Here is a 17,099-nt window from a genome sequence, read left to right as displayed (position 1 = left end):
AAGAAGAAGAATCCATAGGTATGCCTTGAAAGAGAGTCTGTTCCATGCACACAGCAGTAACACCTAACATAATGCCCATTTTATTAAGATCTGCTTGACTGTAATTATATGCCGTTTTCTTAAAGTACTTAAGATTACTTAATTCTGATTGCATGAATTCAGCTTGTAAAGCACATTGAGCAAAAGATCTTTAGGCACCTAAAATGCAGTGGGGCACGCCTCTCTGTGTGTAAACCTAGGAGGGGGGATAAAATGCGGTATCATGGAAGGGGACATCCAGCTGGTTTTGTTGCAGATTTCACTTGTAGAAACTTGTAGATGGTCAAAATATTCCTGAAGAACACTGAGTCTGGCTGCATCCAGTATGTGCATTAAAAGAGAAAACAGGGGTGTTCGGGTTCAATAATTTCTGTTCAACCCTGCTTGGTGTTACATGGGTTTGAAATTTCCCTGTTGGCAGCTGATCAATTGAACCGAAGAAATTAAAATGGTAAAACATGATATTGGCATTCTCTAGTGTCCTATAACTCAGGAAATGGTTTGCCTTAACCAACTTGCTCAGGCCTTGAATGATAGCAATGCAGCTATTGCATTGTTCTGCCAGTTTAAATCTATCCCAGAGTAACCATGACTGAAAGCTGTATCACCTGTGAAATGAATTTGGCTTTCATAATTCCTAAGTGGAAGCCTGCATGATACTCACTGGAACAAACCACTTTGGTTACACATGAAGAGGCAAGGCGTGGGAAGAACACTCCAAATACTTCAGAAAGTAATAACACAAAGGAGAGGTCAATAGGGCTGAGCCGAAATGGGTATGGGTGTTTCATAAGGATTTTCTCTCCAGGCAGCAAAAGGCAATTAACTTGTTTCATGGATACCTGCTTTCACAAAGTGCTGAACATTTTGAGCCAACACATATTTAAGAGGCTTGCAAAACACACATGCATACAAACATACATACATATAAACACACCAGACATTCAGGCAATGGTGAGCTCACTTCACTGCAATCTTCTCTGTCGTCCCAGTTCCAGCAGCAATTTTTGTTTGAAAAAATGACCTGCTTCATAATGCCAGTTCTAGGTCTTACTGACAAATTTTGTCAGTAAGCAATGTGAAATTTTTGAACTTATAAGACAAAATATATAACTTGTCCCCAAGATCAGACCATAGCGGAAGACTGGAAAATGTTCAATCTAACACCAATTATTCAAAAGGGATCCATTCGGATCCTGGAAACTACAGGCCAGTTTTGTTCTGGGAAAACTCATGAAATGCATTGTTAAAGATAGAATTATCCAGCATATAGAAGAACAACCCTTGCTGAAGCAGAACCAGCATGGCTTCTGCAAGAGCAAGTCCTGGCTTTTAGGGTTCTTTGAGAATGTAGACAAGTACATAGATAGAAGTGATTGGGTTGGAATTGTGTACAATGTACCGGTATATTGTTATTGTTATTATTATTATGCACTCATCACTTATTACAAAAATGTTTCGAAGTTACTTACAACATATTTAAAATACCAACCAATTCACCAACCATTTAAAAACCAGATACATAGAATAAACATATAGTTTAAAAATAATAATAATAAATCTAAACGTCTGTTTAGGTCTACATCTGATAAATGTTTACTTAGCTTTTGATAAAATATTTCACCAAAGGCTCCTAAGTAAGATTAAAAGTCATGAACTAAGAGGGTAGATCCTCTTATGGATCAGTAACCAGTTAAGGAAGCAGAGAGTTCATATTCTGCAGTGGAGGGACATAGAAAGTAGAGGCCCCCTAGGACCGGTACTAGGAATTGTGCTTTTTAATTTGTTCATAAAAGTTCGAGACTTAAGGTTGAGGCAGTGAGGTAACCAAGTTTGCTCATGATACCAAATTGTCCGTGGTGTTTAAAACAAAAATAGATTCTGAAGAGCTCCAATGGTCAGGAAAATGGAAAATGCAATTCAATGTGATGCACACTACAATGACAACAAAATTCCACATACACGTTCATGGGTCTGAACTGGCAGCAACTAGCCAGAAATAGGGCTTTGGTGTTGTAGCGGACAGCTGAATCAGAATGTTGACCCAGTGTGTAGCAGCTATGGAAAAGGTAGATTCCATGTTAGGATAATTGGGAGAGGGTGTGAAAATAAAACTGCCAATATCTCAATGCCATTAAACAAATCTATGGTATATGACAGCACTGGGACTGCACTTGGCTCATCTACTCCAGCATCTTGTTCTCACAGTGGTCATGCAGCAGGACTCTTCTTGGGTACTATTCTAATTGTAACTGATGCTCACATTTGTGATAATTAAATGCCAAGAAGGCTTAATACTGCTGTTTATTGGTGTTTTAGTATGGTGGTACTATTTCAATTCACTGGCTTCTTTGAACTTTTGTTTTGTTGTATGCATTGTTCTTGTAAGCTCTGTTGATTTTCCTTAAATTGAAAATAGGGACATAAATAATAAAGAAGCTATGTTTTTAGAAGCTTCCCCCAGAGCCGGTTTTGTGTGCTGAAAAGATGTTATCTTTGGGAAACATTCAGCTCTGTCCTAAAATGAGGATATTTCAGAATGCACTACTAACACGGTGTGTAAAGTCAGGTCCACTGTCTTAAGCATATAGGACATGAAGGAACCTGCAAGAGTTTTAACAATATGCAGGATGATCCCAACATCACCAAACTGTTGTAATCGGGTGGGCAGGGCTGAGATCAACGGAGAGATAGCTGAGTAATCTGACTCCCAATTGATACAACGATAAAATGCTGCTTGTTGAACTGAAGAATTTTAACCAGTGGTGGGTTTTTATGTGAAAGGTCTGTGAACACTGTTGTTTTGCTATTGAAAAATAATCCCTAGTTAAGAATCTGCTAATGGGGACCCTGCTATTTTAATTCTGTGGGTTTTTTGTACTTGGCTACATCTTGGGGTTCAAATAAGTAACAAAGCAGATCCAACAAGTCTACACCTGGAATAGCCCATATGTCAAGGTTTGGGTTATGCTAGAAGGTGAGGTCATGAAGTACCCAAACATGCTGCACCAAAAGATTGCTCGGAAATAAATCCCACTATGTTCAATAAGGCTTACTCCCAGGTTGGTGTGTATAGGATTGCAGTCTTAATATATTTAGCAAAATTAATGATTCTAGAAAGCCATGCCACACAAGAGAAGACAAAACAAATAATACCCACATGATCAATGCGATAAGTGGGAAAGTTCACTCTGGCACATGATAAAGCCATTAATTTTGATATGAGCCTCACTTTTCCTGGATATTGAAGTCACAATAAAAAAAAAGTCACAGCACTTAAGATTACCATGGAACAACCTATAAATGCCTCTGAAAATCCCCTTGGCCTCAAGGAAAAAAAGCTTTTCCCTCCACCATACTTCTTATTGTACAAGAGGGAAATTAATTCCAGGGCAAAGAGACATTTTAGTTTGTCCCATGATAGTCTGGACCAGGTCTTTCCACGCAGGTTCAGGTGGAACACACTGCTCATTGAGGTCATACCAGCACCAACACTAAAAAGCCTTTCTGTTTCTCTATGTTTTCCCAAAAGTCTAAGTTTACTTCATAGAATCATAGAGCCGGAAGGGACCCCGTGGGTCATCTAGTCCAACCCCCTGCAATGCAGGAATTTGTGAGCAGCTCTGGGTTTATTTTATTTTTTTAGAATTGTGCTATTTGTTTTATTTGCTTTTATTCTTACTGTATGGTATTATTTTAATGTTTCAGTGGTTAATAAATCCCTCGCATGATAAATAAATCTGTCCCTCCCCATTGAAGTAGTTATCTTGTGAGTGAGAATGGGGGGGGGGGAGTACAGAAGAGTCTTACAGTGGTACCTTGGGTTAAGTACTTAATTCATTCCGGAGGTCCGTTCTTAACCTGAAACTGTTCTTAACCTGAAGCACCACTTTAGCTAATGGGGCCTCCTGCTGCTGCCGCGCCACCGGAGCACAATTTCTGCTCTCATCCTGAAGCAAAGTTCTTAACCCGAGGTACTATTTCTGGGTTAGCAGAGTCTGTAACCTGAAGCATATGTAACCCGAGGTACCACTGTATTTCCACACACACACACAAATGAACATCAATTTCACCTCAAACAAAATGCCTGTTGATACAGCTTTGATTCCAAGAGCCTTTAAAACATGGACTCCCAAAAGTTATAAATTATCAGGAGTCAGTCACTCCTACATGCTATCTATCGATATATTGTTCCTCAGTCATCAGAGGAGCTTCTAACTCTCCTCATCTGAGTTGTTAATGTTTTGAGGTAATTCTGCTTCTCTTTAACTTGCTTTTTCTGCCTTTTCTTTTCACAAATGGTCTTCATAGGGCCAAAAGTTGGTATAAAAACATTTTAATAAATAAAGGTTGAGTGTCTGAGGTTGTTCTGCTGTTCTCACAACACAATAAGGTCATTTGAAGTTCCACCTTGCTGCAGAATGAGCTTCCCTTGTCCCTGGAGCAAGCTATTCAGTTTTCATGCGAGTGGGAAGGAAGCCAAGTCAGCAAAGAAATCACTGAGCCAAGCATAGCAAAAGGAGATAGCAGTTCACACAGCACACATAAACTATGGCTACCAATTTAGATGGTTTAACAGGGAGGGCATTAGTCAAATTCATAGAGAGTAAGGCTATCAGTGGCTACTAGCAATATACTACCCTCAGGGTCAGAATGTTAGCCTCTGGGTCACAACAGCAGGAGAGGGCTTTTGCTTATGAGTTCCTCATAAGCAACTGCTTGGCTCTGATGAAGATGAAGAAGAAACCCATAGGCTACAGTGGTGTAGTGGTTAAGAGCGGTAGACTCATAATCTGGGGAACCGGGTTCAGGTCTCCGCTCCTCCACATGCACTGCTGGGTTACCTTGGGCTAGTCACGTCTCTCAGCCCCACTCACCTCACAGAGTGTTTGTTGTGGGGGAGGAAGGGAAAGGGGAATGTTAGCCACTTTGAGACTCCTTCGGGTAGTGATAAAGTGGGATATCAAATCCAAACTCTTCTTCTACTGCTGTGAAGGGCTCGCTCCTGTCCAATGGAAGAGTGTACCAGTGCTTTAACGAGGATGCTGATGGTTGGCTTCTGGAAGCCTTCATTGTATAATATACCGTATTTTTCCGTATATAAGACTAGGTTTTTTTCCCTAAAAAATAATGTCCAAAATTTGGGGTCGTCTTATACATGGGGGCGTCTTATAGTCGGAAAAATACAGTACTTTTAAAAGCCTTGCCTGCTAATGAGCTCTTTAGCCTAAGTTTCTGATCTAACCTTTCTCTGAAGGAGCATGTCCACCCCCATCGTACTACCCGGACACTGAGGTCCAGCACCGAGGGCCTTCTGGCGGTTCCCTCACTGCGAGAAGCCAAGTTACAGGGAACCAGGCAGAGGGCCTTCTCGGTAGTGGCGCCTTCCCTGTGGAACACCTTCCCACCAGATGTCAAAGAGAACAACAACTACCAGGCTTTTAGAAGACATCTGAAGGCAGCCCTGTTTAGGGAAGCTTTTAATGGTTGATGTATTTTAATATTCTTTTTGAAGCCGCCCAGAGTGGCTGGGGAAGCCCAGCCAGATGGGCAGGGTATAAATAATAAATTATTATTATTATTATTATTATTATTATTATTATTATTAACCTCCATAATTAAAATTAGGATAAGCTGAGTAGCTATAATTAGATTAACAAGTTGTTGTGTGCCTTGTTTTTAAAAAAACAACAACCCAGGGTTAGTCACAATATCTTTCTTTGGTTAATACCAAGAAAATGTTCTATTTCCAAAGTGAACAGAGGTTCCTCACACTGTTCAGCAGTGAGAATCCAAATGCAGCTCTCTCCCACTCTCCACTGCTTTTTCAGCATTCCTCAAACATAATCTGCTTCAGCAGCTGGCAAAAAAACACTTTAAAAATATTTATTTGTAACAAAATTCACTAGGTTTTTTGCTGACTTCACCATCCTCTTGCAAACACTCTCACTGAGGCAGTAAATTTGCATTCTGAATATCCCAAATAAGTATTCCCTCGAAAAGACGTATTACTCAAAGTGAAACATACAAGTGCACAAACTAAAAAGCATTAGGACACAGCCGTCACTTAAGAATCAGAATGATTGGCATGACGTATCCAGAATAGCTTGAATAGGTTCCTAACCTTTTCACTTTCCCTTCTCTTGTCCCTTTTCTGTTTGTTCTGATTAGCTTTGCCTTGGGTGTCTAGTAGAGATAGCACCAAGAAAATTGCATCATTACTAAATGTTCTCCTGCCATGGAGTGGTGCCAGAAGACTCACCTCCTTCAAAATGAGAACAAGGTCACTGCATTCTATTCATCAACCAACAAAGGCTATTTGAAGCTTTAAAGCCTGTACATAAAGGGCAACCATAACCCTAAGCCAGCCCAATAAAATAATGAACACAAGTCTCCAATGTATGGCATTTGGTTCTAGAGCACTGGAAAAGGCCGAAACCTCATGGAAATTTAAACAGTTGTACCAGACTAATTGGTTTAATTACACACTTGAAGGATTGGCTGACCAGCTGGGAAAACAGGTGGCGCAGGCTTGAAACTGAACAATATAACCCCTATTTCCTAACCAATGACACCAGTCATCATCAGTTTCTTTGCCATTTTCTTTGGTGCCACCTCATCACTCTCTATATTCTTCCTCTCTCCCTCCATATCTTTTTCTATTCACTCCACCATCACAATCACCTTCCAATTTTCCAGTCATTAACAGAGGCAGAACTGACTGCTCACCATGTTTCCTGATCCCACAACCAACGGTGATGAAGACATTAAGTCAGAGGCTGCAAAGTCACTGGCTAAGGAGCCAGACTCTGAACCAAATGCAGGTGACAAGGGGGCACTAAACCCAAGGCTGGCAGGCAGGAGCCCCATGGATAAGATCCCACAGCGCTAGGGTCCATAGCAGCAGCAGAAGGGTGAAGCTCATGGCCCCCTTTCCTTAGAGCTGAGTGCTGGTCTATCTACATCACTGGCTGAATTGTGTGAGGAGGGTATCAGACAGGAAGCAAGAGAACATAGATGTCCTCATTCATTCTCAGAGTGTGATCTGAGGTGAGTTAACAAGTGACTGGCCCAAGGTCACCCAATGAGATTCCTGGTCTCCCTAGTCTAACCATTACACCACAAAAGTAAATATATGTGCATGACTATTGATATCAAACAGATGTCTGCAGCAACTCTAAAATGTTGGGCTCCAAAGTAAAATTTCTAAGGGCATGCTTATTTTCTCCTTTACCAACAATTATGAATGCAGTTACACACCTAGTCCATTTGATTTTTTTTCCCTTTTGCCCTTTTTTTAGTTATTGCAATAACTGAATATAAAAAAAATTTGCATTTCCACTTGCTACAGCATTAAAGCTTCATCTGCCTACAAATGCATTAGTACTAAATTATTGCTTTATTGTATCCAACTGAAGTCAAACTACAAACCAAGTTGCCTGGTATATGGTTAGCTTTCAGGATAAATACAGTGGAACAAGACACACAAACTAAACTCTGAGATCACTTGCTTTAACATTTGGAAAAAAGAATGGAATGATATATTCACCCACATTCTGGACATCTGTTAGTAGATCCTAATTTATTTACTGCCCCACCCTGTGCTACTAACAAGATACCCTTAAGTGACCAAAAAAGGAATTGAATAAATACACTCATGATTTCCTATTGGAGTGCAATCTATTATCTGAAGTATACTGTAGCTACTTGGTTCCACTGAAATCAATAGAAAATTCCAAGGAAATGTGGTCAGGATTAGGGTGTTCACTATTCTCTGCATATGAGACTTATTTGGAAACTCTGGATTTAACTGCTTTATTATGGATCCTCAATCCCATTGACTATTTTAAAGCTGCACATAAAATCTGCTTTCTAATGAGGATATGAGATCACATATGCAGATAGATAAACAGCCCATGGTAAGCACAACTCTTTACTGAGATCAAGCAATTCTTTACCGGCAACAAGGAAAATGTTAACACTGGTCATCAAACAAGCAGCAGGGGGAGGATTTGTGTCATGTAAAATGATGCACAGATCATCTCTCATTCTTAAACACAGCATCTTCTCCCAGTTTGAAACAAGTTTTTCTTGTCAAGATATCCCTGCATTACACAAATGTAAGTCAGTCAATGCACAAATATCAAAGACAGTTAACCCAGAACCACTGTTATTATACACTTGAAATTATATATTACCCATGCTCATAAATTGTGTGCATGCAAAAACCTCTAGAATACCCTTTATGCCATAGTGTTAAAGTAATTATCTGTTTATTTATGTATATCAGTGCAGCTTATTTTGGTGTAAAAACTAAAAGACATGGCATGTGAGAGCAATAGTCCTCTCCCATTGTTGTGCCCCAGTGACTGGTATTCAAAGGTAGGGATGTTATAGAATTCCAACAAAATCAAAAATGGGAAAGGAAATTGCCAATGTTTACTTATTTATCCCATGATGGTGCTGGAGGAGACTCTTGAGAGTCCCATGGACTGCAAGAAGATCAAACCTATCCATTCTTAAGGAAATCAGCCCTGAGTGCTCATTGGAAGGACAGATTGTGAAGCTGAGGCTCCAATACTTTGGCCACCTCATGAGAAGAGAAGACTCCCTGGAAAAGACACTGATGTTGGGAAAGATTGAGGGCACCAGGAGAAGGGGATGACAGAGGACGAGATGGTTGGTCAGTGTTCTCGAAGCCACCAGCATGAGTTTGACCAAACTGTGGGAGGCAGTGGAAGACAGGAGTGCCTGGCGTGCTCTGGTCCATGGGGTCACGAAGAGTCGGACACGACTAAACAACAACAATCCATCCAGTGAATACAATCAGTATTTGCTGTAGTTGTTTCTTTCAGCCTGCAATATGTAATTGATTACATTCCACCACCACAACCCAATTTCCATTGTGTTTCCTTTGCATCAAAATTAATTGGGTGGAATAATAAAATTATAACATAATTTAGGCATTTTGTTTGCACGTTATGAATGCCACATAAGTTATGTAATTTTGTTACAGTGGGCAGAGGGACAAATAACATAGTTTTTGGTGGAAGTTGAGCTGCAGTGTAATGGAAACAGCACTGCATTGTGAAGAATACAGGGTGGAACAGAAAATGATGCCTTCTTACATCCCAAAACATATTGCTACTCCCAATTGATTCCTGTCTAACTAGTAGCCACACAGGACACCAGGACTATCCCAGTAACCACAGTCAGTATACATAAGTTACTTGCAGACAAGTTGGGGAGGGGATTGCCAGTTTCAAGTTGTGAGGCAGCACCACCATGAAATCACAACCCCAGCCTTTGCTGGGTGCCGTGTTAGAAATAAAATGGGAGCTTTCACATGTGAGGCATATATTGATTTGATGTCCTCTCACTCCATATGCCAGCAATGAGGAACTTGTGGCATTCCAGGCACTGTTTTGATAATTTATTAATCTCCTTCTACACAATTTCTCAAGGTACTATACTATAATAAACAGCAAAAAAACCACCCACAAAAACCCCAGCCAATACATTTTGAATTAAAGTAAAGCAATGCAGAATAGACACTTGAATTATTTGACTCTAACTCCCATCCTTCCTGGCCATCAGCTATGCTTGCTGGGGCTGATGGGAGTTAGAGTCCACCAACATGTGGAGGTCTGCAGGCTGCATATTCCTTTTATCCGTTATTGTCTGGTTGTTGAACATGTGGAATAAAAAGTAGAGGAGTGGCATTGACAATAGAAATAAATATATTGCCAGTGAACAGTTCACATTTGTTGTACAAACCCAACTGATGCTGAAGCCACTCTAAGCCTCATGTGTGAATTTCCAACTCCATAGCAGCAAAAGCCAACCTTAGGAGCTGCTCACAAGACCACATCAGCACATTGTGGCCATGGGCAGAAGTCCTGCATATATTGCTGTAAAACGTGCATCCCAAAAGATGGCTATGGCTTTAGATACACTGCCAGAAATGCTCCAATACAGCAATTAAAAAAATAACAACTCAGTCTTCTACATAGCCATGAAACAAAAAGGAAATGAAATATAAAATATGTAAAGCAATGTGAGTGGTTGGATTCCCTTTCAGATAAGTAGGGCAGGATGTGGAAAGCCCTGAGCACACACTGAAGCATGCCATGTATGTGTCAAGAGAGCCACAGACCCTTAGGGTGAAATGCACACTGATCAAAGTAATCTACTCTGAAGGAAAGCAAAGCACTCATTTAATCCTTAATTCAATCTCTCACATAAAATGCTAAACCCATTTCTGACTATTAGTTTCCCATGCTAATCTTCCAACAATTTTTTCCCTTGAAGACGTAAAAAAAAAAAACAACCACCCAAAAAATCCTTAGCTAAAAATATTAATCAATATTTAACCCAGCCAGGGCACCAACTTGGATTATTCCATTATTTCCCCCACAATTCCTTTCGGCAACAATTGAATTATGTTCACTTCATTTTCTTTCACAACAAAAGAATTTAGCTCTTGTAATACGACTTTGGATTTAGCTATTCTACCATGGTGAAGATTTGTTAGGATAAGCATTCCTTATGATAAGCATTCCCCATATTCACAATTCCCACAGCCTGTCCCTTACAAACAAAAGTACTTATATGATTGCCCCATAAGGTATCAAAGGAATCCTTGCCTTTTAAACAGCTTAGAAACCATTATTCAACTTTAAAAGGAGGACACCAAGCCTGTCTAACCACATCTGCAACACAAAAGTAGACAGTCTGCACCACACATGTCCCATGTTTAAATTGGGGACTTTGTCCCATTGCATAGTGGAATGATTCAGGGCCACAATGAGCTGTTTAGGTTGGCCGGTGTTGGTTTTTTGTTTACAAAATTGCTACTGCAGGATGTGGGGAGATAACCCAGATTTAGAGCACAGCATGGGGAAGAAGAGTTAATCCTTTGCTATTTGGGGCTGCTAATCCAGGACAAAACCACCCCTTAGTGCAAGTGCAACTTCTCCTGTGACCAATTGGGTTTGTATGTATTGAATCTGGATCAGAATCATAGCAGAGGCAAAGAGTTAAGTCTCTTTTCTCTCCTCACTCCCCCTATTGTGATCTTCATCTGGACCAGGTGCTCCTGCAGCTAAGCATAAAGCATTCATAAACAAAGCTAAGCATGCAAGGGCCAAAGTGTCATGGCTAGTTTGCTTCTCAAAATATATCCTATATCAATGAAGTTACATGGACATATACGGACCAATGGTCTCAGTATAAGGCTGTGTCCTTTGTTCCTATATCCTTCTTGGTAGTGGCACCCACCCTGTGGAACGCCCTCCCACCAGATCTCAAAGAGAAGAACAACTTCCAGACTTTTAGAAGACATCTGAAGGCAGCCCTGTTTAGGGAAGCTTTTAATGTTTAACAGACCACTGTATTTTAATACTTTGTTGGAATGGCTGGGAAAAGCCAGCCAGATGGGCAGGGTATAAATAATAAATTTATTATTATTATTATTATTATTATTATTATTATTATTATTATTATTGAAAATGTCAAATCAAACATTACTATAGATCCCCAGGCACAAAAACAAAAAGCCACGCACAATTCAAAATTGTCCTAATAACGCCAATATAACTCTGCCTGACTATCAGGTCAAAGGTAGTGTTACATTGGCTCATTCGCTTGCCCGTTCCTTTCTGTCCAGAATTTTGAACTCTGCTTGGCAGAAGCTCTCCACAGTGTCCAGCACAGGTCATCTTTCCCATCATTGTCTGACACTTTTTAAGCAGAGATACTTCAACTTGGGACCTTCTGCACCCAAGGCATGTTTCACACAATTGAACTTTGACAGGTCTTAGATCACCTTTTCCAGTGATACTAATTCTTTGCAAAAAGTATATCCAAAGGGTTGTTGTGGACTTATCTTTGCAATCAACACTGTGCCCAAAATTTCCATGTCAAGTGTAATGCAGAATTAGCCCTGCTTCCAGGTATCTGCAAGATGGATATCGTCCCCAATCTTCTGAAATCATGACATGCATCTGTTTTTGAATAATGCATTTGAAAAACACTGTAACAGTATTTTTTTTCAAAGACTGAAGACTAGAATTCAGAACTGCAAAACAAGTCACTTCATCTGTGCTAGTCATCAATAGGAATCTCCTGGTGTATATAGTTAAAGGTCTGGAGCTCAAAGACTAGCCTTAAGCATCAAACCATCAAAGGGTTAAGGGGTTGACATGTGAATAGAGAAGAGCTTTGCATTTGGAATCTGTTCCTTTGCCTCTCAAGAATGAAATTGTGGATTTGGTGTCAGACAACTGTCATATATATTGCTGCCTCTTCACTGACTGAATTGAATTTGATGTCTCAATGCAATCATGTACAATTTAAAAATAAGAGGATATTTCAGAACAAGCCTTAATATCTTAGAAATTGCCAGCTCAGTAATCCTTCAGGAATATCTTCTTCCTTTCATCCCGACTTTCCCTTTGTACTTATTGTTATTTAGTCCTTTTTCATATATTCAGGGGAGATATGGTAGCAAACTGTTCAGCTAAGAGTAATGTTCAGCATGCACCCACTCTCCTCATCAAAGGACTACAGAAACGAGACCTCCACTCAAATAAATATACACAAATCAAGGAGAATGCTATCCTTAGGATTCATTTGAAAAACCAGATGACCTGTTGCCAAAATTATGTATAGGTATTTGAAGTATGCTAGATAGGTAACATTTATGTTTGCCCCTGGTAAATGTAAGAAACTTTAAAGAAACAAAAACCATCAGTTTAGCCTAGATTGATTAAAGCCATTGCTATTATTTTCTAGAGAATTACTTAAGTCTACTGAAGATGAGGCATAAGGGGGCTATTTGCTCCAAGGACCTTTTTAATATGGCTGTATTGTAATGCTGCAGTGCCAGAACCTCTGTAGCAATAAAGAGGAATTCCTCTCTGAACACAACTTAGGAACCACCATTCTATGTGTCCTCTTTTAATAATGCATTTATTTAACAATATTGGTAAAAATAATGGTTCTCATCAGATGTAACACTTTAGCCTCATCTCCTTTGGTGCTGCAGGATTTTAAACACACACACAAGCACATATACACACATAAAGCAAGCACACACACAAAATTACAAACAGAATATATAAACGAGTAAGATACTTGGTGACCAATAGTCCCTTTGGCCTCTGTTCCTATTTTTTGCTTCAGAAAGTACTGGTAAAATATGTTTTACTGCTGCTATTGAAGATGTGAAACCCTTGGGGTATATCTATAGTTGATGCACTTTGATGCTTGTTAGAAAAGCCACCGAACAGAATATATGTACTAAGGCAGAGCTTTAATATCTGGGTGTATACTGTAGTACATTGCCAGTCAAATCCCCACACGCCCATACCTAATTATTTTCTTACAAGGTTATGCCTAATTGGCCACTAGCCTAATTGATTAATCATCTGCATTTTGGAGAGACATCGAGAAGCAGTGTGAAGGGCAGGAAAATATTTATTCAGGTACAAATGTTAAAACCAATCAGAGATGCCTAGTAACACACACACACACAAACACACACACACACACACACACACACACGAGAGAGAGAGAGAGAGAGAGAGAGAGAGAGAGAGAAGCTTGTCTGGGGAAGGGGGACCTAACAGTGTAAAATCAGGAAGTCAATAACTCCATGCATTTATCCGTATCATTTTCAGAAAGGTGACCAGAATGTTAAGTAAGTTGCTTTGGGTCAGACATGCAGGAGTTAAAGGATCCCGAGCTTGTATGGGGGAAAGATCCCACCAGACACACTCTGGATTCACATCTCCACATTTGCATAATAAAATGTACCTTTCCTTGTGATTTAGCCCTTGTGCCAAAGGCAAAGGATAAATGCCATGCTGTCAGACTCCAGCCCCTTCCCTGGAATCTCTGCCTTTGCGTAGAACTTACTCCAGTCACATACAGCTAGGCTGACAGCGGCAGGTTTTTGACAGTCTTGAGAGTGAAAAGGCAAAAAAACATGAACTTCAACTGAAATTAAGGGCTATCTATGCAATCCCACAACACCCTTCCAGCCCCACCTCTGCAAAAAAAGGAGAAAAGTTAATAGGAATCCTCGACCAATTCTCAATGCCACTTGTACCCCGCAGGATACTGCATGCCTGGTACATATTGCAAAGCCTCTTTGAGGCATTTCTGCATTTTTTCATCCCATCACCAGCAGTGTAGATGAGCCCTGATCATTTCCAAATTGCTAATCATAACCATCCTAAAGGGATTGTACCAAGAAAAGGCAGAAGAGGCTAATTTAAAAAGAGGGTTGTACAGGTACATGAACCAAGGATGCCAAACAGCAACATGACATTTAATCAAAACCACAAACTCGACAAAAATCATCTTTCCCCCTCAGCCCTTTACTTATTTCATCTTCAAAGCAATCAGAGGAATATAACTTCTCTCTCCTACCTTCAGACAGGCTTGCTTCCTCATCTGCCCCCCTACACATCCTCTTGTTGCAGGGGGGAAATGCTCCCCCCGGTCTTCTGTTCCTAAAACAATATGGACAGTTCTTTATTTTCTTCTGGGAGATAACCCCTGTGTGTATGCATATATATATATCAGTCAGTCTGCATGCAGTAGAATCCGTAGATCCTGAAAGCAGAAGCACTCAGAAACGGGTATCCTAGTGAGAAAATCCTCAGCAGTTTCAGTTCAGTGAGAGCATCTCCTTCTCAGCAGCAGAAGCAACAGCAGCAAAGGCAGTGCTTCTGGTACTCTGCAGGCCACATCGTTCATACCTTATACATCACTACCACATTCCTTCTAATAGGAGAGCACAATACAGCGTCTCATCGCCTGCTGCCCCTGAGCTTTCGCTGTGCAGTTGCATTTCTGCATCTGAACTGTTCTTAATCATTCCTGCAGTCTCCATCTCATCAGCAGGCTATTTGTGTCTCAGCAGGAGTAGCAAAACAAGCATGTCATCACCTGGAGGTTAGGCTCACCCTGCTCATTAGGTCTGCCTCTAAAAAAGAGAGAGAAAGAAATCTTTGTGCATGGGAAAAGAGCAAACAGGCTCAGTGAAATCCATTCTCCACACCGGGGCAAATTCTGCACACACATTATTCCCACAGTGCCGGTTGATAAAGGAATGTCAGAAGAAGGGCTTAAAAGATCTGTTTTGAAAAACTCCAGATCTTTGTGGCAGGCTTCTCATATGGGGGGGGGGGGGAGGTAGAAGAGCTCTCTAGACACACACAAAATATGTTTATTGGTGCACAGAAATCTGCTTATTGAAACCAATGTATTGCAATATCTTCTGTGTGGCACTCTGTGGTCTAGATGTATTGCTTGTCATGTAGTTGATTTAGGAAAATAAAAAAACTGGCTTGCAGGGATGAGTTGAATTAACCCCATGGAGGCTTCAAACCTTCATACCTGCTATGTTCCTGATCAGAAACGCACAATAACACACACACACACACACACACACACACACACACACACACACACAATGCCTGTGATTTCTAGCAAGAGGAAATCTCCATTTGGCACCAGTGGACACTTTCCTCCCATCCTGAATTGAAGGTGTGAAGGACCCTGGATCTGATTGGGACTTGATGGGATCAACAGGTTAGCCCACAAACAGGCTACAGTCCAAATCTAGCTTGAACCCGACACCCATAGCTGCCAGCTATTTGTCAACAACAACGGGGGGCTGGGCGGGACTACATGAAGCATGTCATGCACAGCCAAGTCTCAGGCTTTGAGGCCAAAGATGAAGGAACCAGAAACATCACACAATCAGAACTGTGCAAGGGGAAAGGGTGTGTGGGTGTGTTTCTAGCTGCCTTTGCCCTTTCTTTGGAGGACGAAGGTCTGCAGTGAGGAAATTGCTATACTAATCATATGGGATTCTAAATCGCAAAAGAAACCAACAGCAGACTGCACACTGCAGACCTTCTTGTCCAACATATAGAGCTTGGTGGGACCAGGCGGCCAGAATGCAAAGGAGGAGACATGACAGAGGGGGTAAGCACACCTCCACTTTCACCCTTACTGCATAAGGACAAGAAAGACTGGATAAGGCTTAAGAAGGAAATACAGTGGTACTTCGGGTTAAGTACTTAATTCGTTCCGGAGGTCCGTTCTTAACCTGAAACTATTCTTAACCTGAAGCACCACTTTAGCTAATGGGGCCTCCCGCTGCCGCTGCGCCGCCGGAGCACGATTTCTGTTCTCATCCTGAAGCAAAGTTCTTAACCTGAGGTACTATTTCTGGGTTAGTGGAGTCTGTAACCTGAAGTGTATGTAACCTGAGGTACCACTGTATTTAAAACACTCCTGAAGGAGTTATTTGAAATATATTTGAGTCAATACACTCATTTGGAAGTTTAACCTCCCCCCCCTTTCCTGGATTTAGTGACATTTTCCCCTCTCCCTTTCCCCTGCCCCCCCCCCGCTGCTGCCGCTCTTCCCCCTCCCCCTCTGTGCATCTGTTTACCAACTCTATTGTGTATAGCAGATATAAGGGAACCTGTGACTCTCCATATGTTGCTGGACTTCCATCAGCCCTAGCCAGCATGGCCGGTGGTCAGGGATATATGAGAGTTGTAGTTCTGCAACATCCTGAGGGCCTCAGGTTCCCCACCTCTGGTGTATAGGCTGGGTTATAAATCTCAGTAAAAATATGCTTTTAGCAGTCAGAGCCAAACAGAAGTGAGGCCCGGTCACTGAATTTCATTCTGGGATATTTGATTCCTGTCACCTCTTGCCACTTCCCTTTGTGCCTAAGTAGCATATCTGACTGAAAAACCAGAGAGAGAAATGAGTCACTTTGAATCACGTGGTCTCTCCATTACAATCATATAATGATAATGCCTTATTTAGCTAGAGCTCAACACTGCTGTTAACTGAGAGAACCTAGTGGGGTGGGGAAGAGGTGCTAACTTGAATAAAATATTGGGGGGGGGGTGGCCCAACATAATTGATAACAAGATGCAGCACACACATACACACAATTTGAATGGCAGTGCCCAACAACTGGCAGGGTTGTCGCAAGGGACCTCAGCCCTTAGGGGTTGGCTCCT

At 41.1% G+C, this 17,099-nt stretch overlaps 1 protein-coding gene across 2 annotated transcripts in view; it reads right to left on the bottom strand.

Moving 5' to 3' along the window:
• The window catches only part of DAB1 (DAB adaptor protein 1), a 570,912-nt gene extending 555,840 nt beyond the window's left edge, over positions 1–15,072 (bottom strand). For both annotated transcript variants that reach the window (XM_028733330.2, XM_028733334.2), the window contains exon 1: positions 14,476–15,072. The gene's annotated coding sequence lies outside the window, so the exon portion shown is untranslated. The remainder of the gene's footprint in view (positions 1–14,475) is intronic.
• Between the last annotated feature and the right edge of the window lie 2,027 nt (positions 15,073–17,099).

The sequence above is a fragment of the Podarcis muralis genome, chromosome 5 (genome assembly GCF_964188315.1).
Source record: "Podarcis muralis chromosome 5, rPodMur119.hap1.1, whole genome shotgun sequence".
Taxonomy (NCBI): Eukaryota; Metazoa; Chordata; class Lepidosauria; order Squamata; family Lacertidae; genus Podarcis; species Podarcis muralis.
Note: the sequence above shows the minus strand (reverse complement) of the source record. Positions and strands in the feature narration are given on the sequence as shown.